Genomic DNA, 10,029 nt, shown 5'->3' with positions numbered 1-10,029 from the left:
TTTTGTCTGCCTGGGTAATGATTTTCTTATTCCAAGAAAATGCTATTAATATATATTTGTAATTTGATTGATGCAAAAACAACATTCTTCTTCTAGATACAAACATGTTCCTCGTTGTCCAACTGTGAGAAGGTCTAAGGCTCTTCGGTTTTGTAGGACTGCCAGGAAGTCCAGCTGTTGCTGAAGTCTAGTGAGGCTCTCTGCTGTTTGTCAGAGGGCCACTGTGGTCTCCTGAGACAGTTTATGCTGGGTTCCCAAGGCTCTGTCTCTGTGGCTGGCTCTGCTAGTCCCGATAGAGAGGATAGCACTAATCCCAAGGGAACAAGGAATCCTGCTCAGCGGTGGATCTTGTGATGTTGGTACATGGGGAAAGGGAGAGATTTGTTAGCCAATGCAAAAGGTAGATAAGGGGAAATGTAAACTATGGGACATCGTCCCTTCCATTGTGGAGGGAGTTGTAGACGTGCTGAAGATCCACAAAAACCAACAAATTCTTTTTTTTTTTTTTTTTTTTTGAGACAGTCTCACTCTGTCGCCAGGCTGGAGTACAGTAGTGCGATCTCAGCTCATTGCAACCTCCGACTCCCTGGTTCAAGCGATTCTCCTGCCTCAGCCTCCTGAGTAGCTGGGATTACAGGCACATGCCACCATATCTAGCTAATTTTTGTATTTTTAGTAGAGACAGGGTTTCACCATGTTGGCCAGGATTGTCTCAATTTCCTGACCTCGTGATCCACCCGCCTCAGCCTCCCAAAGTGCTGGGATTACAGGTGTGAGCCACTGCACCCGGCCAACATAAACAAATTCTATGTGATGGTGAAATTTGTGCTGCAAAAGCATTTGGCATCGAGGTGGTAAAAGTAATGGAAATTCGGTGGTCACTGGACTAATTAGAGGATGGTAGAGTTGAGTGGTGTTAATAAGCTTTTTGAAATAAGGTTCCCCCTTTAGGGTTCTATCATGAGGTGTATAAATGATTCTGTGAGAAAGGTTTAGATATACTGACTCTCTTGTGGAGTTTTTCTATAAAAGGAGTGAAACTGGCATGGTTGCTGTAAAGGCAGAAGGGGAATTGCTCTGGGTAAAAAGCAAGGTAAGAAAGCAATTTTCCCCTTGGCAGAGTGAAGCTATTATTCATAGATAAAAATGGAAGCTTGAACAGGCAGTGGCCAGGTCCAAGGAACTCTCTTTGTATTGTTTGTTTAGTCAGATATTCCCACATTATGGTCCAAAGTTTGTTCCAGGAGGTGTATAGGAATGTTGGCCCATTCTTCCCGAGAAACAGGTTTTGCACATTTTTAAATTTTGGTAGTCATGCAAGGCCAGCAAGACTGAGTTAATTTTTATAAGTTAGTAGTATGGTTTATTATTTCTTTAGCAGATAAGGTCATTTTACTAAAAGCGCCTAAAATACAGTAAATAAATAAGAAAAAAATAAAAACATCACATCTCACTGTGAGTTGTTTTCTTGAATAGAAGCTTATGCTGAGGCAACATTAATTGCCTGATGTTTTGGGTGTTGGCTGTGTTTGGACAGGAGCCTTAGATCCTCCAGTGCTTCATAGGAATAGCTTGGAGTCTTTGTTTCAAGTTTCTGTGATGACTTAAAAGGAATCATTTTTTATTTTTGATAAACACACCAAAGGCCTACACCCCTAAGTTTTACTGCAGCAGAAGTTGGTCAGCTGCATGGTAGAGTGAAAATCCTAGTCTGGAGTTTGCTATTAACACCAATGACAGTGTCGTGTTTGGTAGATAGAGGCCCAGGGCAGACAGTGAGAACTGACAGGCCAGCCTCTGTCTTTAAGGATATTGATATTTTTGCCTGTCATGTCCAGGGTCATCCGAGGCTCCATTGCTGTGACTGGGGCTGATTGCCACATAGGAGCTGTTGTTTGCTTTTGGTCTCTTTAGTCTTTAGCCAGGGACAATAAGGAATTAGGAGTCCCTCCTCCCTTCAGAGTTGGAGACAGTCCTTCTTCCATTGCCCTTCTTTGTCACATTGATGACAGGCTCCAGAGGGTTTGCAAGCCTGAAGGCCTTTGTTACTTACTTAGCTCCAGTGTCCAGGCTTTTTATAAATGCAGGAATAGCCCTTGGGTTCCACTCAGGATGACCTGGAGGTGGAAGTTTTCGCATAGTGAGTGAAGGCCAAAAATTGGGACTATCTTTTGTCTCTCTTTTCTTCCCTTTGATCTCTATGTGCCTTTTCCACTCTGTCTTGGTAATTAAAGACACCAAAAGTTAGGTTTAGCAGTTCATTTATTGGGACTTGGGGATTTATGACTAGTTTAGTGACTTTTTCCTGATATCTGGGACAGACTGACTCATGAAGTAGGTCTCTAAGAGGATTTGGTTGTTTTTCTGTGTGTTACCTGAGAGAGGGAGATACAGAGAGTGAGAGTAGGTTGCTTTTTGTTTTAGGGGGGCAATAGGATACCCTGCTATGAGTTGTCCCAGCAGGACTGGGCTCTTTAGGGAGTGTTTGGTGAACAAGCTGATAAGGATGGGGTGCAGAAGACTGTGTGTCAAGTGAGGACTACAGGAGTAGAAGCTTAAGAGGTTTGAAGAGTAACCCTGGACTAGATTGTAAGGGAGGAAAGTTGTTGGTAGGAGGTATTTTTCTTTCTTTCTTTCTTTTTTTTTTTTTTTTGAGACAGAGTCTCACTCATCACCCAGGCAGGAGTGCAATGGTGTGATCTCAGCTCGCTGCAACCTCGGCCTCCTGGACTCAAGTGATTCTCCTGCCTCAGCCTCCTAAGTAGCTGGGATTACAGGCCGGCGCCACCACACCCGACTAATTTTTTTATTTTTAGTAGAGACAGGGTTTCACCATGTTGGCCAGGCTGGTCTCGAACTCCTAACCTCAAGTGATCCACCCACCTTGGCCTCCGAAAGGGCCACTGCTGCACCCAGCTGGTATATTTCTTATTATAGAGTCATTAATTATGTTAGATTTCCCCAAATTCTTTTTTGAGACAGAGTCTCGCTCTGTCACCCAGGCTGGAGTGCAGTGGTGCGATCTCAGCTCACTGCAACCTCCACCTCCCGCGTTCAAGTGATTATCTTGCCTCAGCCTCCTGAGTAGCTGGGATTACAAGTGCAAGCCACCATGCCCGGCTAATTTTTGTATTTTTAGTAGAGATGGGGTTTCACCATGTTGGTCAGGCTGGTCTCGAACTCCTGACCTCATGGTCCACCTGCCTCGGCCTCCCAAAGTGCTGGGATTACAGGCGTGAGCCACTGCGCCCGGCCTCCCGAATTCTTTTGAATAACATGAGCATAATATATTTGGTATCAGTCTCTAAGGGACTGGTCTTAGTATAGAGCTGTCTGGTTAGTAGGGGGAATAATGTCAGGTTCCCCTGGGCCCTTGGGGGAATCCCTGATCATCCTCCTTTCTTTTTTTTTTTTTGAGATGGCGTCTCTCTCTGTCACCCAGGCTAGAGTGCAGTGGCTGAATCTTGTCTCACTGCAACCTCTGCCTCCCAGGTTCAAGTGATTCTCCTGCCTCAGCCTCCCGAGTAGCTGGGACTAGAGGCCACCATGCCCAGCTAATTTTTGTATTTTTAGTAGAGACGGGGTTTCACCATATTGGCCAGGCTGGTCTCAGGATCACGATTCCTGACCTCGTGATCCGCCCGCCTTGGCCTCCCAAAGTGCTGGGATTACAGGCATGAGCCACTGCACCCAAACTTCCTTTCTTTTTATTTAAAAACAGCAACAACAACAAAAACTCTAATTGTAAAACAGTATTGTTTGGGACCATGCAGTGTTGAAAAGACCTAATCATGAAAATTTATTTATCTTTTTTTTCAGGTTAGTAATGGCCAACCTTATATGTGCCCTTAATGTTTTAATTTTGGCCTTAAAATAACAGCTTAGGACATGTAAGTAGCTATGTTCATTAGGCTTTCTAGGTCTCATAAGGGGAATTTGGTAGAAAATATATTTCACCCAGCAATTAAAGTTTTCTTCCAGGGCTGGGCACTGTGGCTCACACCTGTAATCACAGCATTTTGGGAGGCTGAGGCAGGCAGATTGCCTGAGGTCAGGAGTTCCAGACCAGTCTGGCCAATATGGTGAAACCCCATCTCTACTAAAAATACAAAAAATTTAGCCAGGCATGGTGGCACACACCTGTAATCCCAGCTACTCGGGAGGCTGAGGCAGGGGAATTGCTCGAACCAGGGAAGTGGAGGTTGCAGTGAGCTGAGATCGGGCCACTGCACTCCAGCCTGGGTGACAGAGTGAGATTTCATCTCAAAAAAAAAAAAAAAAAAGTTTTCTTCTGGTAAAGACAAAACTCTCTTTGCTCTCACCAAAGGCAGAGGAGCCCTGACACACAAAGCAGAAAGAAAGAACCTTTAGGACAATTTTTATCAGTCTTACGGATTAGAGAGAAAAAGAAAGCAAATGAAAGTCTATGAATACAGATGGATCAAAAAGGACAATAAATTTTCAAGGAAGGACAGAATTCAAAAGGGGTGAAATGCAAAGAAGTGCAAACATAACAAGATGATTGTTAGTAGTAAGAAAAATGAAGATCTCCAGACATTGCAAATGAGGATTTCCAGACAGTGCACAGCCTGGACGGAAGCCCTGCCAGCTTCACAAACCTCCTGTCAGGGAGGGCCACAGTGAACTAGATCTACTTAGTGTGAACTTTGAAGTCCTCACCTCTGCTTGTCACCTATCAGGCTATCAGGATGAACTGATAAATCAGCTGAAGGGAGCAAAGTCACAGTGCGTGAGAATTGTTTTGGAGATTTGTAACTGGAAGAATGAGAGGAAAGGGAGAGACTCAGTGATGGAAAAGAAAACCTTAAGCCTTAAAGCGGTGAGGATTGTATCAATAGTTTTATTCTTTGGCAATTGTTTATCTTTTATTTATTTAAAAAAAAATTTTTTTTGAGACGGAGTTTTGCTCTTGTTGCCCAGGCTGGAGTGCAATGGCATAATCTCGGCTTACTGCAACCTCCGCCTCCTGGTTCAAGCAATTCTCCTGCCTCAGCCTCCTGAGTAGCTGGGATTACAGGAATGTGACGCCATGCCCAGCTAATTTTGTATTTTTAGTAGAGACAGGGTTTCTCCATGTTGGTCAGGCTGGTCTCAAAATCCCAACCTCAGGTGATCTGCCCACCTCGGCCTCCCAAAGTGCTGAGATTACAGGTGTAAGCCATCGCACCCGCCTATTATCTTTTAATTTATACAGTTTCAAAATATTCCAATGTTTAGTATATACCCTAGAGGTGTTTCAGTGACAGTAGAGGAGGTGACTTTCTAGGTAACAAGAGAATCCTGCAACCACAGAAACATGTACCAAAATCCAGGAGGTCATCGGCATCCCTGTGAGCTAAGCTGGACGATGGAGTCCAGGGTGTTCCCTTGAATCCCCATGAAACTGAGGCCCTAGGAGGTCATGGGCATTTGCCATGCACCATTCTAGGTCTCACTGGTGCTGGACGTCTCCAAGCTGAACTGAAGTGATCTCTGCTGCCAGCCGGGGAGCCTGGTTGTCTCACCAACAAGCCCTTCCTTATTTCACTGATCTGCCATTTTTAATGTCCAGTCATCATGCTTGGAATGCCTGGTTATAGTCCCTATGACTACACATCCATGTGGCCACACATCCTGCACTCAACATGGATGGCCTCTTGGAACGTCTCCTGTTCTCAGAGGAGACGTTCAGAACACACTCCTCTGAGACTCAGAGGAGTCTCAGAACACACAGAGCCTGGAGGAATGGGGACTGTTGGCAAAAGTAGATCTAATGTGTCCCTCAAGGTAAACAAAAATCTTTGAAGAGATTACTTGATTAACAAACAAGTGCTGGGCGCGGTGGCTCATGTCTGTAATCCCAGCACTTTGGGAGGCCAAGGTGGGCTGATCATAAGGTCAGGAGTTCAAGACCAGCTGAGCCAGTATGGTGAGACCCCGTCTCTATTAAAAATACAAAAATTAGCCGGGCGTGATGGTGCACGCCTGTAATCCCAGCTACTTGGGAGGCTGAGGCAGGAGAATCGCTTGAGCCCAGGAGGTGGAGGTTGCAGTGAGCCGAGATAGAGCCACTGCACTCCAGTCTGGGCAACAGAGTGAGACTCTTGTCTCAAAAAAAAAAAAAAAAAAAGTTACAATAGCCAGTAAGTACAGATCAGGTGCAGTCCTGGGAGGGACAGCAAAACAAAAAGTGAAACAGAAGCAGCAAAAGTCCCAAGGCTGACTAATCAGGGCGTTCCATCCAAATAAGGTAATTGTAAACACTGTGAAAGCAGCAGCCAAATGGAAAGCAATCACAATTAGTTGCTCAAAGAATGTGAGTGAGTTCAAAGGTCCTCCCCCAAAACCTTAATAGAACAGATCTGGGGAAAGCAGTGATAGTCAATCAGGGGTCTCGGGTTGCCATAGTACTCACCAGTAGTCAAGGGAAACTGAAACCAATGAAGCAGACAAACCTCTGAGTCATGGCACCAGAAATGTTGACGGCTATTGTAATACCTTGGTTCTTGACTTCCTCATTTAAAAGAATTTAAACAAGAAACACACAGCAAAGGAGATGAAGTACAAAGCAATTTATTACAAAGGAAAAATATTATTTTGAAAGTTAAGTGCAAAATAAACTGTACACCCTGAGAGAGGATTCAGGGTGGGCTGCTCCTAAGGATGAGACAGCATTGATTATTGCTGGAGAAACTCCCTTTATGGGAGTCTTACATGATTATTCACAGGAGGTGGGTGGGAAGAGGTGTTACTAGCAAGCATGTTCTGGGCGGTCTTCTGGGTGCACGTGTGCAGTAGCTGTACATGCTTGTTCATACATCTCATGACTCATTAGCATCTTAAATCTCCACCCAGGGCTGTGTTTTTTTTCACTATTGTGATGAGCAAAGGGTCAGTCTGAGAACAGGTGGAAATGCATGTGTTCTGTACAGGGTAAACTCCCTATTGGAGATAGCTTTGCTTGAATGAGCTGGACTACAATGTGAATGCTAGAGTTTATTGTGTTGATTGTGTGGTCATCACCAGTCGCTATGTCCCGAGGACATGGTTACTTTTTTCATTACCTATACTTCCTCAATTCCAACACCTGCCTGAGCTTACACAGGCAAATAAATGACTCATTTCAGCACCACCTTAGAGCTTATTCAGTGCAGCCTCTGACATCCCTCAGAGGAGAAGTTTTCCAAGCATGATTTTATTTTGTAAAGCCTCCGTTTTTTCAGCCTGCAGAGCTGAGACATTGATAATTTTATTCTCAAATATTTAGAGACTTTCTTATAATAAGATTTTCACATCTTGGTAACCAATTTCACTTACACAATTTGCCAGAATAGGAAAAAGGAAAGAGACAGCAGGAGGGATCACTAAGATTTTTCTTTCCTGTGGAGTATTTCACTGTTCCTGCTTCTCTTTTCACTTTCCTGGGCTTGGGGGAAGGGCAGCTCCCTTGGACCATGAAAGAAAAATGGTAATACGGAAACGTCTGTCTTTATCGCCTCCGCCAACCCTTCCACTCTGCTCTGGCTGTGCCCATTCTCCCTCCCATCCCCTGGCCCATAAGCCTTTTCCTTCTCCCAACCTCACCGAGAGCCCAGACTCTCACCTAGAGCTGGCTCCTCAGTGGGAAGTGAGTCATTACCTGCTAAAGGGTAGAAGAGGAGAGAGAGAGAGGCCAGAGCCTGGGGATGGGGCAGAAGGTGCAGCAGGAAGGAAGGTTAGAGTGAGAAAAATTTCCAAATAAGGGGTGATGTGTGAGTGCTCAGAGGGTGACTGAGGACATCCCCAGCATTTCCATTGAGGAAGGAGGAAGGAGGGGCCCTTGGGTTCTGGGGCAGATGCCGGTAGGGTCTGGATGAGATGCCCCCAACCTCAACCCTGGTCCTCTGAAAACACTTCACCCAGTCACACTGAGGAGCCCCTCCAGGCCCAGGGGCCCCTCCAGGTAGGCGTATCTCAGCTCCTCTCTGGAAGGACCCCCACAGCTGCCCAGCCCTGGTATGTCTCATCTCCCTGGTTCTGGTCCCCTTGAGTCTTGAGTCCGGGGTTGGCTCCTTCCCTTCCTGCAGCCGGGTCAGAGTGAGGTTGGCAGATGAGAAGCCAGGTGCTCTGCATGGCAAGGTGTGGTTGCCCTCAGGGTCCTCCTTGTCAGGGACCACAAGCCCTGGGGAAGGAGGCACTCGATGTAGGAGAGAGAGAGCAGAGAGGTGGAGTGAGGGTGGGACACGCTTTGGCCTCCCCTCCTCTCCTAGTCTTCCTCCACATGCCAGTGCCTTTCCCTCCCCAACTCCAGGTCGTGTAAGAGCCACAGCAGGAAGGGTAGACCTGGGTCCCCAACATTCTTTGAAGAAGTCTTTCCATAAGTGTGTCCACCTCCATTCCCACTGCAGCTTTAGGGTCTGCCTCAGTGCAGAGCCCTGGGTATGTACAGAGCATAGGTGTACATGAGGGTGATTCTGGAAGGTTCTTCCTTTGCACATACCTGCGTGTCTCAGTTTCTCTCCACTTCAAGTCTGCTCAAATGGCACCTTCATGAGGCCCACCCTGACCACCCTACTTAAAATGCCACCTCTATTACTTTGCATTGATTGTCAACTTTGCATTATTTTTTTTTCTTTTTCTTTTTCTTTTTTTGAGATGGAGTCTTGCTCTGTCACCAGGCTGGAGGGCAGTGGCGCGATCTCGGCTCACTGCAACCTTCACCTCCTGGGTTCAAGCGATTCTCCTGCCTCAGCCTCCAGGATAGCTGGGACTACAGGTGCACGCCACCACACCCAGCTAATTTTTGTATTTTTAAGTAGAGACAGAGTTTCACCATGTTGGCCAGGATGGTCTCGATCTCTTGACCTCGTGATCCACCCATCTCCGTCTCCCAAAGTGCTGGGGTTACAGGCGTGAGCCACCGCACCTGGCCTATTTTTTCTTTTTATCGCCTATCACTTTGTAAATATAAAAGTCCTTTTCCAAAGATGGCCTCAACAATATCTCCCATCCCACATGCTCTTTAGCAATGTGACCTTGCCATCCTCTATCAAGAGCTGATGCTAATCCCCCTCTTTTTGGATCTGGGACTTGCTTTGGTGACTAGAACATGAGGAACGTGATGCTGCCTGACTTCTGAGGTTCCAGCATAAGATGCCTTGTGGTTCTGACTTGGCCACTTGAAACACCCGGACCCCAGGTGCAGAGCCAGAAGCAGCCAGGGCACGTGGAGGAGCAGGTGGAGGAGAAACCAAGTCACCTGGTTCACAGCCTCAGTGAGTTCCCAGCCAACAAGCCAGCATCAACTGCAGCCCTGTGCAGGAGCCTCTTGAATGTGTTGGACCAGCTGGGCTCCAGATGATGGTGGCCCAGTCCATGTTGTATGGAGCAGAAGAGCTGCCCAGCTGAGCCCAATCAGCCCACAGAATGAGAGATAATATAAAGGTTGTTTATAATATATATAAACATATATATATATATATATTTTTTTTTTTGGAATGGAGTCTCAGTCTGTCACCCAGGCTGGAGTGCAGTGGCACAATCTTGGCTCACTGCAACCTCCACCTTCTGGTTTCAAGTGATTCTCCTGCCTCAGCCTCCCAAGCAGCTGGGATTACAGGCACCTACCACCACGCCCAGCTAATTTTTGTATTTTTAGTAGAAACGGGGTTTCATCATGCTGGCCAGGCTGGTCTCGAACTCTTGACCTTGTGATCTGCCCACCTCAGTCTCCCAAAGTGCTGGAATTACAGGCGTGAGCCACCATGCCCGGCATTTGTATGCGTTAAGATTATTTTTTGCTCAGCAATCAATTGCTGGAACACATCCATATAATTCACTACTGTTATTATATTTTTCTTTATTGTCTTTCAGATTGTAAGCATCAGGGAGCAGGTGTTAGTCTCTTTTGATTAAATGATCACCAGGCCTAGAAAAATGCCTGGCACAGAAGCACTTACTAAATATTTGTTAAATGGATGAATAAACTATGTGACCAGAATTCCTTAATACTGGGTTCAAGACTAGAAAGTGGGAGTTACTGGTTTGGTT

The sequence above is a fragment of the Gorilla gorilla genome, chromosome 5 (genome assembly GCF_029281585.2).
Source record: "Gorilla gorilla gorilla isolate KB3781 chromosome 5, NHGRI_mGorGor1-v2.1_pri, whole genome shotgun sequence".
NCBI lineage: Eukaryota > Metazoa > Chordata > Mammalia > Primates > Hominidae > Gorilla > Gorilla gorilla.
This window is presented reverse-complemented; position numbering follows the sequence as displayed.